This window comes from Zonotrichia albicollis, chromosome 1 (genome assembly GCF_047830755.1).
Source record: "Zonotrichia albicollis isolate bZonAlb1 chromosome 1, bZonAlb1.hap1, whole genome shotgun sequence".
Taxonomy (NCBI): Eukaryota; Metazoa; Chordata; class Aves; order Passeriformes; family Passerellidae; genus Zonotrichia; species Zonotrichia albicollis.
This window is the reverse complement of record NC_133819.1, coordinates 41,222,019-41,237,685: the sequence shown is the minus strand read 5'-3', so window position 1 is coordinate 41,237,685 and position 15,667 is coordinate 41,222,019. Positions and strand designations below refer to the sequence as shown.

Below are 15,667 nucleotides of genomic sequence, written 5' to 3'. Positions count from 1 at the left end.
TAGTTTAATCAGAATACTTCCAAGGGAGTTTTCTCCATTTGATTTTTTTTCTCTGTTCCTATAGTGGTTATATAACAATAGATCTACCAATGAAAAGACTCAAGTGACATGAGATTTTCAGAGCCTTTTTTCCCCATCTTTAACTTTGGAAACTATCTTCACTCATTTCAGGAAGCAAAGGGGAAGTAAAGTTCAAATGAGAATGAGTTTCAAATGACCATCTTCCAGAAAACTGACCTCCTCTTACATGTGTTTCCATCACAGTGGAGAGATTTACAGAGTCTATTTTCCTTCCTCTTACAATTGTAAAACTTCACACTTAACACTCAGGCATCCCCATTTCATTCTTTCCCAAATGCCTTTCAGTCAACACGACAGCTTAACTGCTCCTTTCAGCCACGTAGCTTTGCAGCCTTGCTGCCCAGCACCATTCCCCTCTTCAGAAACAGATCATGTTTCTGGATGAGAAATTTCAAGGGCATATCACATACACTCATGAACTGTCACTGTGCTTTCTACACCTACTTTGGACACCATGAGATTTGCCTCTTGGAAAAAAAAAAAATATATATATATACATACAGTTGGCTTTTGATATCCTCCTGAAAAGGCTATAGCGGGTTTTATTTCCACTGAAATCCAAGCATTTAAGTGAAGATTAGAATTAGAAGCATATTCACTACCTGTAGTAGGTGACTGGCCTTCTGGAAGACCTTAAGCATCTCCACAGGCTGACCCCTTAAGTAGGTGCAATATCTCAGAAAAGAAACTGCAACTTTCGGTTTGATTATCCATTTGAAAGAAATGTAATGGTGGTAATTAATTCCATGTGACTACCCACAGACTTGGAACTAATTTTATTTCTCTATTTTGTGGGATCAGAGTGCTTGAAATTTAGTAGGACTAGTGCTGAACATATCAGGGGATAGCATTTTTCTTCCTTTTCCATTGCTATATAATCACAGAGTATAAAATTGGTGTCTTCTTACCAGAATTTGAATTTCTTATTCCTACAAGTCACACTGTCAGTATAAGGTGCAATTGTTTGTAACGAACCACACAGACTTCAGCCTACTAGTCTTGCTCATTTAAACACACTACTTATTTTTGGGACAAAGATATTTGCTTTATCAGTATACATTAAATCAATGTGCTTTGGATTTGTTGCCTGCAGTCTTGGCTTGAAAGCACAGGTTGAGCTTCTATCAATTCCATTTCTTTCTACATCAAATTCATTAGAGTGAATAGATGGACACGGGGTAACCACTGAATATGAGATTTGGCCCAAAACTCATAAATGGTTCAAGCACTCCATCCAGCTGCAGAACATGCCTATATGACAGTTTTGGGTTTGCCTGCCTGGAGATGACTGTAAGAAGTGGCTGTCTAGCAAAGTCTGAGGCAAAGGCCACAGTCTAATTACTTCCTATTTGTAGAAATGGCTTTAGGTGAATTTATTCTTAAAAGCCTCAGTGTAATTGTTGAGGTTACAGACTTTTCTAATGAAAAGAGAAATGCAAAGGTGGAGTAGAATAACCAATTTTTTAAAATTTGGTTTTAATTTTTTTTTTCCCCCAGAAAAAGTTCAGCTTTTTCAAAACCTCTAGATTAAGGTTTACCCAGAAATCACTTTGGTGGGTTCTGAGGCTCCTGGAAAGGGGTTAAATACCTGTGGGGTGGCAGAGTAGCACTCAAGTACTGAAATAAGTCAGTCCCCAGTTTTGAGAAAGAGCCTTCTGATGGAATCCGGAAAACTTCACCTGTCTCCAACAAGTGTTGTTATTGTGTATTGACTGGAAACATTTTTGCAGAGTCCCACGGATAGGTGGCAATGAGATCCACTCGAGAGAGATCACACAGGAGCCCTACATGGGGGATCTCCATGTAGCCCAGTTTGAGGGGCTGCTGCCCTCCAGGTCACTTTGCAGTCAGGCCACACTGTGGTAATTGCTTTTGGAAACTTAAAGATGCCCCTCAAAGTGGACTGTTCTGCTCATTTCCACTGGTATTGAAAATGAAGTTTCTCTCATAACTTTTTTTTTACAAAGTAGAACAATAAATGAGTGTTTGATTCAGCAAAATACAAGCTTCCTTGTGTCCCACTAGTTCCATCAGCATGGGGAGCGCTCTCTAGGCTTTAATACAAATCCAAATTTCTCCAACCATGTTGCATTTACCACTTGGATTCCAAGGATTAAGCTCTCCAAACCTCCTTGTGCAACAATGATCTCCACTTTTCCTTCTTTATCAAAGTCACCACAGACATGGGATAGCATAGCCACAGAGTCTGGCTCTGCTTTAGAGCACATCTCCTACACTACCACTTCAGCTGTTCAAAGTGTGGATTGCTGCAGCTCCAGGAGCCTTTTCAATATAAGGATGAATGCTTTACATTTTATTTCTGCTAAATGTAGAGAATTCTTTATAGATTGTTCAACATTAACTGAAACTTTTTTTTTTTAATATATATATGATAAGAAGAGAAGCATCACCCTGTGGGGATCCTGCCAGCTGACTCGATATCTACTCTTTTCCTTTAGTGCTTCTGAGAAAAACATATCAATTAGTAGGATGAGGGAATGGGGAAAAATCTAGGGTTCCATTTTGGGAAATTGGGCTCATCTCAACTAGCTTTAGCTATCTTGAAGACAGGCAATCCAAGCCAACACAGGACTACTCATTCTCTCTTAAGAGAGTTGGGTTGAATGAGTCTCAGGAACTGCCTGAGACTCTGTTCCTCCATCTCCAGAGAGGACTATGATAATTCACATAGATTAAAGGGTGATATTTAGGATAGACAAGTTTAAGATATAATTAGTATGATCCTTGTGCTGAAGCCCACTCCTTGCATGAGAGAAAAAAAGAAGAGTAAATTCTGTTCAGTAAATTACAGGGTCTATTTTCTTTTAAATGCAGGATTCAGTTTCAAGCATCTTTTTGTACCCACTGTTTCTAATCCATTGTTTAAATGATGAATTCTTCCTTCCTTGTGTGCCTAATAGATTTTGCTCTTATTTACAAACTGAAAAGTCTCATGCTTGGTCCTGATATTTTGAGACTGACATTATGATGCATGTGAATAAACACCTGAGAACCATCCTTCAGGCTGGAAGGAAATGAAGCACTGCAGGGCTGAGGGAGTGTCCTAATGATTGAAAGAAGGCAAAAGAGAGGAAGACAATCTTAAAGATGCCAGCCAATAAATGTTGTTGTGACTCTGTTAAGTGATTATATTCACTCAAGAGTCAGATTTGTACAAGTACAAACCTAGGAAAAATGCCAAACAAAATTATTTCAGTTTGGGGAACAGTTTCTCATGCAGAACACAAAAATATTTAAAGTACCCCTCCCCAGCTTTCAATTTTCTGTTTCTCTGGCATCTTTACAAACAACATTACAATATGAAAATATGGTGTTTCTGTAGCCATGAGCAATACTATTTAATTTGAGTCTGCCTGATGCTTTTCCTTCAGGCTAGAGGAAACATTTGCATGTGTGAAGATTTGTCTCTGTTTTCCCAGTGTTTCAGCTGGTCTAAAGCACACAATAGCCTCTCCCTTCAAGTTTGTGGTTGCTTTCAAAAAGAGCATGCAGACACCTCTGGTGTCAGAAGTTACTGTAAAAGGCATGGATCAATGTTTCCCTGCAACAAAGGCCAAGCAAGGAATTGAATGGATGTTTCAGTTAAACAAGCAAAGAGTGAAGGGCAGTGCTGGGGAGCACAACAGCAAGCATGGAATGTGAAGAGCACTTTGGGAATAACACCCAGCACCTGCAGCCTCACTAGCAGACAAATATTCAATGCTCTCAGAAATGACTCATACTAATTTGGGAGTGTAGAGGACAAGCTTTGACAGCACAGTCTAAGAGGTGTCTCTCATTCCATGGAGCCAAAGGGCTGTTCTTCAGCAAACAGCATACTCAATGTAATTTTAATCTCTCCATGAACATTTTCCTAGCTCGAGGAAGGAAAGAAATCTCTGGGTGATTGGCTAATCAATGTCCCCCTGCTAATAATTGCTTTTGAAGGGCTCTAGCATCACTCACTGACAAAGAGATTTGTTTAAAAAGCTCTAATTATTCCAAGACATCTATAGAACTAAAAGGTGACAATGGGATGCTGGAGAGGGGGCAGCAGGCACCACTTTCTGCAATTTCTGAGAGCAATGCCATTTCTTAATAGAAGCAACAGTAGAAAGATCACAGTGAGAGAATAGAACAACACGTGGGTAAGGTTTGGCAGTACAGATGACTGCATCCAAAACTCACACCTCTTATGATTTGCAGGCAAGCCTACAAAGCCTGCATCCCTACACTCATTAGAGCTATAGCTTATGGTGAATGTGTCAAAGCATTAGCACTCTGCTGTTCCTGGATATATATAAAATGACATCACACAAAATGGACACTTCAGATTGCCTCCAGCTAGTTTGCCCAGCTTCTATTGCTCCTAAATCTACAATACTGTGGCCTCTAGCATGGATATTCCTGAAGAGAACACATTAAGAGCTGGAATTTCTTCTCTGTAGGAAATTCTAGACTTCTTTTTTCCCTCTTTGGAACAAAAATACAGACATTTGTCAAGAGTTTCCTACGGAAGTGAGAAATTCCCAAATATTTGTTTCAAAATAGCTAAAATGACACTGAAACTGGAGACTGTGACAGACTCTTGCTTAATGTCCAGCTCCTTGTGTAGCAACAGGGAGTCAAGGCCCGAAGACTCCACAAATGAGGCAGCAGATGAGGAATACAGGAATCAACATTCCAGCTCACTGGCTAAGATGCTCAGAGCAGGATCCTCACACAGAGCAGAATTTTAAGTTGACTTATTTAAGTCCTGCTTTCTACATGAACCACCATCAAAAACCAGAAAACAATGCCTCAGCCTCTCTTTCTTCCAAACATGAAAGCAAGACTGTTCTGGGCAAAATGAAATGCTGTAGTTTAAGGATTTGTGGTGGGTTTTGGCCTTCTAAACATTTAATTTTAGGTCATGTTAAGAAACAAATGTATTGACTCTCTTTTCCACCCAAATTATCTGTAAGTTTCTTGTATAGAAATAAACAGCTATTTTTTTCTTTAGGAAAAAAAAAGGCAGTATATTTCTGGGAAATTTCAGCAGTGTCTGCATGAAAGCACTGAGAGGGTTTCCCAGCACGATCTCTCAGCTGCTGCACAACAGAGGGCCAAACTCCAAGTGGGACCTTAGGTTCCTTGGGTTTCTGGCCTCCAAATGCCTGTGAGAGATCCTGACAGCCATAAAAACCCAGAGAAGCCCTGTGGGGCTGAAGAAGTAACTTGCTGGGCTCTACAGCCTCCTGCCAGGAAACAGCATGCAATGATGAAAATCTGCTTACAGTTCTCTGTCAGTTTGCTAAACTGACAGATCTCCACAAACCATTCCAGATGTGATGAGTCACCATTTTCTGACCAAGAAAAAAAAAAAAGAAAAATAAAAAAGGGAAAAAGGGGAAAAGGGTGGTTTGACTGGAGAATATCCAACCCATTTAATTCTTGGGATGGCTAGAAGTTGTCTCGTGCTAGACTGTTCTTTGACCTACAAGAAAACACAGCCCTTGAGCTAAGGAGACCAGAGCAGCATGCGCCAGTCAATGAGGCCTCCCACAAAGCACATTTCCCATGAATCTCTCATGCCAAGGAATATCAGTAGTTTCAAGGTAAAAGCACCTTCAGCACTGCCATACAAGTGTGCTATCCCTTTCACTGTGGCTGCCAAAAATCTTTGCTCTCAGAAATGGCACTAAAGAGCCCAGGTAACAGAAAGACCAGTTTATACTGATAATTCTTCCAAATGCAGTTTACTTTTCAGAATGACTGGGTTTTCTTTGTTTTAAACATCCCTAAATTTGTCCCACAAGTGAATTTTAGCAGCAGGAGAAGCGTGTATCAGAGTCTTACTGTAACCTGGAAGAAAGTTAACAATCCCCTGACAATCAGGTACATCCCAAAATGTGAGTTTGACTAGCCTAGCTACAAGTTCTCCAGACAGTTTTCTACACTTGTTAGTGAGGTACCTACCCTCCTGTGGCTTGTTAAGTGCTGTGTCTACCTGCCCATTCAGTCCCCAATAATACGCTCGAGCGAGTGCGGCAGAGCCACGGCAGCTTCAGCGACGTGGAGCTCCTACCAGTGCCATCAAGGCTGGGCAGAGCCAGGCTATCAGTGCCTCCCACGAAGGAAAAAAGTGCACTTTTTATAGGATAACAGAAACTCTGCAACATCAAAAACCTCTCTTAATGACTCCACTGTTGGTAAAGCTTAAGCAAAACCTCCTAACTTAGACTATGAAGTCAAGGACCAAAGAAATTCATAGTAAAGTAAGTTTTCTTCCTTTTGATGCCCACAGTATAGATAGTTTTTTCCTAATGGAGGAAAGCAAGATGATGTCATTAGGAGATGTATTTTCTTTCCTAACTTCAGCAAGGCAGTCTTGGTCATTTACTTGGTCATTTACTTGGTCATTGCTCCTTCGTTAGTACAAAGGTTTATGCAATTAGGAGTTTGCCAGTTTTGGATAGTTACAGACTTGGAGTCAGACTGGCTGTGATAGTCTGTGTGAGACTATGTGAAAACAGCTTGTGCAGGCAAGAACTGGGATATCTTTTAACAATTCTATCAGCCAGTCTAACAAGATACCTAACACCTCCGTACAGGGAGTGCTCCATCAGTCATTACCTTGGCGTAGCTTCCAGTGAATTTGAAGGAAACTTTGTAAAAACAATGGATGGCAGAATAAGTGCAGGATTTTGTGCAAAAAGCAAAATTGTCAACCATGTTGACTCTGGTTTTAGGAAACTAGAAAATCATATTAAAAATTAATGTTTTGAAATTTTATGAAATTATGAAAGATCCTTGTCATAATGATGATCTTATGAAAGATCCTTGTCATAAAGTCCCTTCTATACTTTAGATGAAGTGATGGACATACTCATGCCTTGCAAAAAGGAGAGGTATGGAAATGTGAACCTCTTGTTTCAAACAAAAAGACCATATATTGAAAATGCTATTATTTTTTGAAATAATTTTATCTAATTTGGAGAGCAGAATGTTTGAGTTGCTGAATGTTAAGAAAGAATACAAACCATGCCAAGATCCTTAAGTGAATCATTGACACACAGTGTAAAATCTGCAAGGGCTCAGCAGCAGTGTAAATTTGCATTTCCATAGTCATCCCTGCTGAGATGATCTCAGATGAAACAGTGGGATCCACATATGTAATTTAGTGCAGGAACTATCCAAGCCTGTTCTACTGAAATGTATAGTGTATTCAATTAGTTTTATGCATCCTTATTTGCCAAATGCTGATGCTCCTTAAAAAAAAAAAAGGTCTAACCAATTTAGCCTTATTCCTGTCAGGAAATTAGTATGAAATGACAACCAGCTTTTCAGAAGTGTTTCTTGACTATTTTGATGTGTTTAGCAGGATGATACAGTGCAGCAGATGCTGTTAGGTCTAAATCCAAGAGGAAAAAAGTAACAAAACGGGGACTCTAACCTTGTGCTGTTGTTTAAGTCCTTCCTGGTTTAGCAGAATGTATAAATATTGCTAACTCAAGGGCCAATAGTTATCCACTGCGTATCTAGTTCTTGCTTACACAAATCTCATTAATAATGCCCAAGCATCTCTGAAATATTCATTTCACAACACACATGTCAGTGAAATATTCATTCTGACCCTGGGGAACTGAAGTGTGTAAGTTTCTCATTTTGCCGTTTCCACCCACAAGTGGGTGTTTCGCCTTAGCCAAGGTGTCCAGAGATGCCCATGTTGTCACTGCTTTGCCTATCCACATCCAGCATCACCCAGTCAATTCCACAATACACACCCCTTACTGCAAATCCTGGCTCCACAGCTGTCCCACACACCTCCCTTTTTCCTCTGTCAAAGGCATTTCTAGCCCATGGCTCACTGCATGCAAAGCATTTGCCTGTCCTGTGCTCAGTATGTCAGTTTCCTGCCTTGAACCTTAGGATAGATCACTATACAGTTAGTTGATAGTTTCAATGCTGGTTTTAAACCCCTTCTGATGAAGCCACTCCACACCCCTGTAGGTAACCAATATCATAGTTCTGAACTCTCCCAATTCATAGGATATAGCTTTAGGAATATTGGCATAAATATCCCACCTTTCCTCCAGGTCCCTTATGGTCCCTCTTTTGGGCTGAGACATCTTAAATACATTTTAAAGCTTCTCTAAGCAGGAGTCTCTGCATGCTGTTGCAGGAGGGAATGTCCCAGTCTGTTGTTTTCTGGAATGGCACAGTGAGTGACTGACCAGACTGGTTGGAGGACCAGTGCCAGAAGACCCTCCTGCCCAGTGGAACGATCTTTGTTCAAATCCTACATAGCTGCTAATTTTATCCAGACAGAGACCTAGTTATTCTATTCCAGCTAAAATCTCAGGACTGGTCTAGCAAGCAGACAGTACGGTACAGTAAAGAAGGTGAGATGCTGAAACATTCAGGAGTCAGTCCCACTAATGAGCATAGTGAAATGATAGAAGATCAGTCAGGTGCTGCAAAGGATCCTGTGCAAGTCATTTAATGTGTTTTAGCTCATTCTTGAGTTAGCCTGGTTCCCCAGACTGAGTGGTCCCACCTTTCAAGGTGGCTCTCTCCAGCCAAGGTGTCTCACCAACCCAACTAGGCCTGGTAAGTCTGCCAGACAGCACCAAAAATAGCTAAACTTGCAAAATTTACTGCTTTTGTTAGCATATGCCAAAAAGGGATTTGCAGCAGGTGACCAGATATGGGTTCATGGCAAGCTGCTCATCAAATTCAAATTTCAGTCTTACCACTGGATTACCCTTTCACGTGGAGAAGGGGGCTTAAACCTTTATCACTGTGTAGGTAGCAAATGGAACAAGTGCTTATCAACACACACAGAGCAAAGGTATAAAATATGAGCAGCATTGACATTTTAAGCCTTTCTGTGAAATGATCCATTACTAAATATATCTTTTCTTTTATATACCATATCAGAAAGAAGGATTATGATCAAAATGTCATTTTTAATTGTATTTTCTACCCTTGACTTGGTAACATTTAGAGAAAACTCTGAATCCTTTTCCCTAAAAAGAAGAGTCTACTCTTCCGAGGTGTATTACATAAAATGAATTATTTACAGCTCCATGAGAGAGATTTCTTTTTAATTAAAGGTGTAAGTAGTGAATCCTTAGAGTCTGCTTTTACAAATGGTTAGTATTTTGTAAATTCTTAGAAAATTGATTTTTACATGATGATTTTAATGGTAGCCATGTAAACCTGAGCAAAAATTAGCTGTTTTATAACAGAGGCAGAAAGCAGGAGGAAAGTGTATACAGACTTTGCCATTACTTCATTTACGATTTACTGCATATGGCCCCACATGGAGTTCAGTACACAAATAAACAGCTATTTAAGATGCTCCTTTAACCAATGCACATGTAAACCACAGAAGTCATGAACAGGAAGAGATGTATATGCTGTGTGGCAGACTGTGTGAACAGAAGGTGAATCCCAGGAAAACCTTTTAAAGGAAAATGTGTCACTTTCTGCCATTCAAGTATGTTAATTTTGACTCTAGAAAAGTCATACTTGATGTAACTTTATCAGATTTTTTTTTTAAATTTTTATTTTAAGTAACCTGAAAGCCAGAATTCCTAAATGTGGCACCAGTGTTACTGTAACTGAACAGAATTAGACATTTAGAGTGGAATATTTTTATCTTCTGACGTAAGGACAAACTGCAGCTGTTTCAAAGGTGCTGAAGCTTTCATATCTCCAATTAAGTGCAGCGGTGTAAAAGATTAAGAACTTGGAAAGTGAAGCAACCATCAGCTGCATTTGCATTGCTTATATGAGCAAGGGATTCTGCTATTTTCATCTGCATTTTGGGCTTCTTAATGAAGAAAATTTTTAGAGCAGATTCTGGTTAGTTCTTCAACCTCCTCGAAGCTGCAGCACAGCTGCTTGTACCACTGTGGTAACAGAACTGCTGGCACAGAACAGCCTGGTAGCACTAGATTATATTTTAGGGGATAAATGGAGGGAGGGGAGCTATCGTCATGACTGATACAACTAAATACATCTGAAGTTAGGAACTTTTGCAAATATCCTTCCCAATAATTTATAATGTGCAAAGCAATCAAATAATTTACTATAGCATCAGGCCTGTGAGGGAATTGGCAATAAAGCTTTTTATGTTGAGACCTATGTGATTTTGTTGGGATTTGCTCAAAAGTCTGACTGAAAACATCTTTAAGGTTACTGGCACAGTTTTCCCTCCTTTGTCAGTAGCATAAAGTCTGGGGCTAAGAAGCATTTTAAATTTCAATTTTTAACTTTCTTCATGAAAAGGGAATACACAAAGACATCAGGGAGAAAGCAACTCATAAACCAGCAAAAAGTAATCTTTGAGGCAGAGCAGTGACTATGATTCCATTTCTGGAGGTATTCAAGGTCAGGCTGGATGGAGATTTGAGCAACCTGATCTAGTGGGAGGTGTTCCTGCCTATAACAGGGAGCTTGGAGCTAGATGATCTCTAAAGTCCTTTCCAACCCAAACCATTCTAGGATTCCATATATCTGAAGCCAACCATTTTGAGGCACACAGCTATCTACCCCAAGCACAGAGCGGCTGTCTCTGTTTATCCCATCCAAAATGTCTGAAAGTACAGCAAAGCAAGCATGGCCTGTGATAAAGAACCATAAGGGTAAAGGTTTGCAGGAAAGAGAGGAAGCAGCAAATGGACAAGGGTATGATAGCTTAGACTCCTAAAGCTTGAGGGTGTGACAAATTATAATTTTTTTATAATTTACCAGGTATGGACAGATGTTTGAAGCACCTTCGAGTCAGCAGTACTTCTGACATCAAATTTCAGAAGATAAGGAACTCAGAACCTCATCACATTAATTCTGATTTGAATGCAAACTTCCTTTATGTTGCATTTCTTTTCAAATCCAGACACTATTTTCCAGGTAGTGAAAATATAGCTAAGGTTATAATTTTTCTGAAATTTCCATATGGAGCTAACAGTCTAAACATGGCACAAAATAAACCAGCTTTTATTTGTATCATCACTGTTATCACTGGCTTTGGAATTTGAAGAGATGGGCAACTATTTACAATTTTATGTGGTGTCAAATTCTATTAAGGAAATACTAATGCTTACTGCTTTGCACCTGCAAAAGGCTCTTTTGAAAAAAGTCTCTTTTTTAAATCGGTCTTTTTACCAGACAAAATGTTCATTGCTAAAATTTTCATTTATGTGACTATAAAACCAGAGTCAGGATCCAATCCATAAATTCCTTTGAGGTAGGTAAATATTTCTTCAATTACACAGAAAAAGTAATGAGTTGTTTAAGTTAAGTGATTTTCCCTTACAGACATGTATTTGGAACTAGAGAATTCTTGTATTTTGTTTCATTCATTTCTCTACCACATTGTACTTCAAACCAGTAATTCACTGAGGATTTACACTAGGTCACATGTGGACAATTAGAAAATTTAAGGGAGAAGTTTTTTATTTTCTTTCTTGATTCTTTTCTGTCTCAACTCATAAACTTGAGTGGCTTTTATAGCTGTCAAATAAGGATGTCCAAGCAAATGCTTGATGGCCATGAAAAAATGCAAATCAAGACTTTGACATCTATTGCAACTTAATTTTCTCAAATCACCTTGTCTTCAATGTCTCAATTTTCTTTAAATATGTGTGCTGTTGCATTCTTTCTTCCCCTTCCCATCTCAGTCTGCTCCTGGACTTCCAGAAATTTTTGATTTTATATGACAAGTTGGGAAAAGAACACGCAGTCATCTCCATGCTTTTGTACTTGGACAACATCTCCTTCTACTTTCTCCTTGTCTGCTCCACAGAACTGACCAAGAACAACTTTCTTGGTTATGACTGACATGAACAGAGGCTGAACTCATGTTCAGCTTTATAATAATTGCAGACTGCTCTTTCCTCTAAGGTGTCTTTGTATTCTCCCTTCCTGGAACAAAAAAACAGCTTTGGGTGTCTGACCATTAACTTGTCTTTTCCACCTGAAAAATTTGTGTTCCAACATCTGCTTTTAAAGATATTTCTTTCCTTTGCTGGCCATCTCAGTCCACTTGGAAACAGAGGGATGTGGCAAATTTATCTCATTAAGTTATGCTTTGGATATGTTATAGCTGAATAAAAGTTTCAATTTTTCAATGCTTACAAAGCCTTATCTCTTGCAGCTAGAGCCTATTTGAACATGTTAAGCACTTGGTTATTTCCACTGACAAGATCAATTTGGTACCAAATTAGAAACCATCTAACCTTCAGTAGTTTGAACAAAATGAGTGTTGAAGAGCTAAAGCTTGTATTTGCTGAACCCAAAGTGAAAAAATTCTAAACCCTGAATAAAATTCCTGACCTCATTCATACTGAAAATACCATCAAATATTATGGGTCAGATTTTGAGCTTGTTCAACAACATGAGAGAAGTTTACTAGCCTCTTAGAGATTTTTTCATATTGCAAGATTGACGCTTAACGTAAATGTGAAACCACAAGCCACTCCCTTACAAGACTAGCACAGGAGTGAGTCCAAAGAAGCTGCAAAACTTCAAACATTTTGGGTGTCAGTGTTGTTTCTAAATTCTGAGTGAAAATCAGCAGAAATTACTGTCCCCGGGGGGCTGCTCTAACTTCCAGTGTTGGTAATATTATCAAGGACTTGGTGTGTTCCAAGCCTGAATATCAACAAAAATGCAAAAGAAAAATCAAAAAGTAAATTTCTAATTAATCAGAAATATTTGCAAAAAGGGCTGGAGTGGAGGAACAGGGAAAAAAATCTGCATTTTGTGGAGCATGGTTCTTTCTTTTAAAGTTTTCTTAAAACATTTTTTTCTAGATAATGAACTCTCCCTTTCTTCTTTCAAGAATATTCTAGACAAGAAACTCAAATATTTTTGTGCTCAAGTCAACATTTATAAAAAAGGGAATTTTGACTGTCTGTACATACAAGTATATCTCTGTTCCCAAGAAGTCAAGTGAGATAAGGATCTCACAGTGATTTTTTAGCCAATGCACATCCTGTATCTTTGAGCACAATCAAACAAGTACAATTCATTTTTTATCTATATGATTTGGTTGAATATTTCTGGAGCAATGCTGTAAGAATGTGCCTGCATCCTCAACAGCCTGAGTTCTACCAAATATATCGTAAAAGTACGGCTATGACTGATGCAAATGGCACCACTGTTCTTGCTGAGGAATTTCTGAAAAGTTTTTTTTCTCATGCAGTCTGACTTCACCCTGAAAGATTCTTTAGGAAGGGGCCTATTTCAGAGGTGCTGATAATCCTCAGTTCCTCTGAAAATAAGTGAGTGAGTGAGATTTTTGCACATTGCTACAGTGTTCTAACATTTTGAATGCTGCTTCAAGCCATATCGATTTCAGCTGACTGTTTTCTGCCCTAATTTGGGATTTGGCCAGAGCACAACATTCACATCAGCCCTATCTTGACATCAACAGTTACTTACATTTCTTCATTATTCCACTTTTACCAGCTGGCCTATTATATTATATTATAGCATGTCACAAGGGATTGTCTCAATTACATGAGGTTATGCTACATCTGTGAGCATAATGTAAAACTGGGGTTGGGACAATGCTGTTTTCTCACAGCTCTGGCTAAACAAAACGGCAGTTTTACAAGAATGGATGCTCAACAGTAAATTAGAAACCTAGAGATCCCCTGATTTATAAATTACTTTTACACAAATGAGTTATGTTACCACGAATACATACCAAGCAAATATGCAGTTAAACTGCTTGAGCAAGTCAAGGGCTCTTTTATCTGTCTAGAGGTGCTCTGGAAGTTTAGGCTTAATGTTTGAAGTTGAAAAAAAAATCCTTAAAAGCATTTCAAATATTCTATTGTGCAAACTGGAGTGAAAAAAGGTCTACTTCTAAATGAAAGCATCCTGATGGGGTGGGCAAAAAAGTGCTCAACCTCTGTGTTGACTTCATTCCACTGGATGGGCTGTCAAATTCTCTAGGCAGACAAATCCCGAGCCAGGATAAAATGACTGTGACAAAATATTTCCCTTAAACTATATAGGGGCATTTGAAAAAAAAAAAAAGATTACTTCAACAAAGCTGGTTTAATCGATTCCAGCTGGGACAGACATGCTCAAAAAAATCTCTGTTTTCATTCTATTTTACAAATCATGAAGCTGTATTCACATTTTGTGAAGGTGTGGTTCGTGCAGTAATACTTTTATGGCCATAGACATTATGAAACAATATAAAATATTTGGTGAGAGAAGCAAACACCTGCATCTTCTATGAGTGTGGGTACAGAAGAAAATGGTATAACACATAGGAGCATACTGCGGCATTTAGTCTGCTACTATTCAACTACTGCTGTGAAGGGAGCTTTTGAGAAACTAAAACAATAATGTTATTATTGTCACTAAACAATACTGCTCAAAGAGTCAGTGCTATATATAAACTCCTAAGAATGTTTTCATCAAGCTGGGAAGCCAAGCCTTTGTGAGGTTGAAAGGAAATTTTAGTAAGTGAACAAGTGTCCATTCTACACCGCATTCCCCAAGGGTTAGAAAAATAGCAGAAGGCTACATAGTTTATAGCATATCAGCATTTTTTTTCATATACAGAACTAGAAAAATGAAAATATATCTTTGTTTTTTATGGATTTTCTTTAGCCTTCAGACTACTGAGCTATTCTTCAAATGCCTCTTGCTAACAAAGACTTAACATTTACCAGAGGATCAGGCAAATTCCTCAGGCATTAGAAGCATGGTTGATTAAAAAAGCCTGTATTTAGTAATTAAAACAGTGCAGCTAATCCACAACTTGAAATATTTTGGAAGCAGATCATGGGGTGAACAATGCAGCTGTCAAATAAAGAAGAGCTTTTCTCATAAGGGATCACTTCACAATACAAGCATCTCCAGATCCCCTCGAGCGATAGTGCACTTCTGCATAGTTGAAGACTTTTAATATTTCTTAATAGCTGATATAAATCACAAAATTTCATAACAGTGCAAGATTTCCTAGGGTTGGTTTAACACTTACAGAGAGCAGCAATTTGCTGTCTTATCCAGCTAATGCTTACATGCAAGTGGTTTTAATTCCAACAATGTAATTAAGATGGGTTTAACATATTGCTGGTCATCCTTTTGTAAGAGCTTTGCCATTCCATATCCTGAGTGGCTTAAAACTTTAAATTATGAGATTAGTCATGACAGACACATCAGGAATGGAAACCCCAAAGTGATATGAAACAAGCCTCAAGGAACGAAATACAGTGAAATTAATAGTGGGAAGGGCCCCTTTCTTTTTCTTTCATCTTTCTGATGGACATGGTCTGCTTTCCTCACATCTGTACTGCTTGATCAGAACAAGCAAGTCTCACAAAACATTTGTGGCAGCCTCAGTAAGAGCATCTGCTATTTTACAAGCCTTAACAAAGTCAAGGTATATTCTTAGATCAATTTTCAGTCAAGAAAGTAATAATTGATTCTTATTCACAACATTTACCCCCCGCCCAAATTTCTGTTACTTCAGCCAATAAATATGCTAATCTCTCTCAGTTGTGTTCCTCTCAAGCAAGCATGAAGGAAAAATGTCTTGTTTGCTGTGGAGGAAAATAACAAGGATACTTAA

The 15,667-nt window shown here is 38.6% G+C and overlaps 1 long non-coding RNA gene across 2 annotated transcripts in view; it reads left to right on the top strand.

Annotated features, from left to right (window-relative positions):
• The window catches only part of LOC141728762 (uncharacterized), a 47,823-nt gene that overhangs the window by 11,721 nt on the left and 20,435 nt on the right, over positions 1 to 15,667 (top strand). Inside the window, exon 3 of one of the 2 annotated variants that reach the window (XR_012579928.1) lies at positions 10,825 to 11,090. The exons of the other annotated variant lie outside the window; for it this stretch is intronic. This is a non-coding gene — a long non-coding RNA (uncharacterized LOC141728762). Of the gene's footprint in view, positions 1 to 10,824; positions 11,091 to 15,667 lie in introns of those variants that run through there. 2 annotated transcript variants of the gene reach the window in all.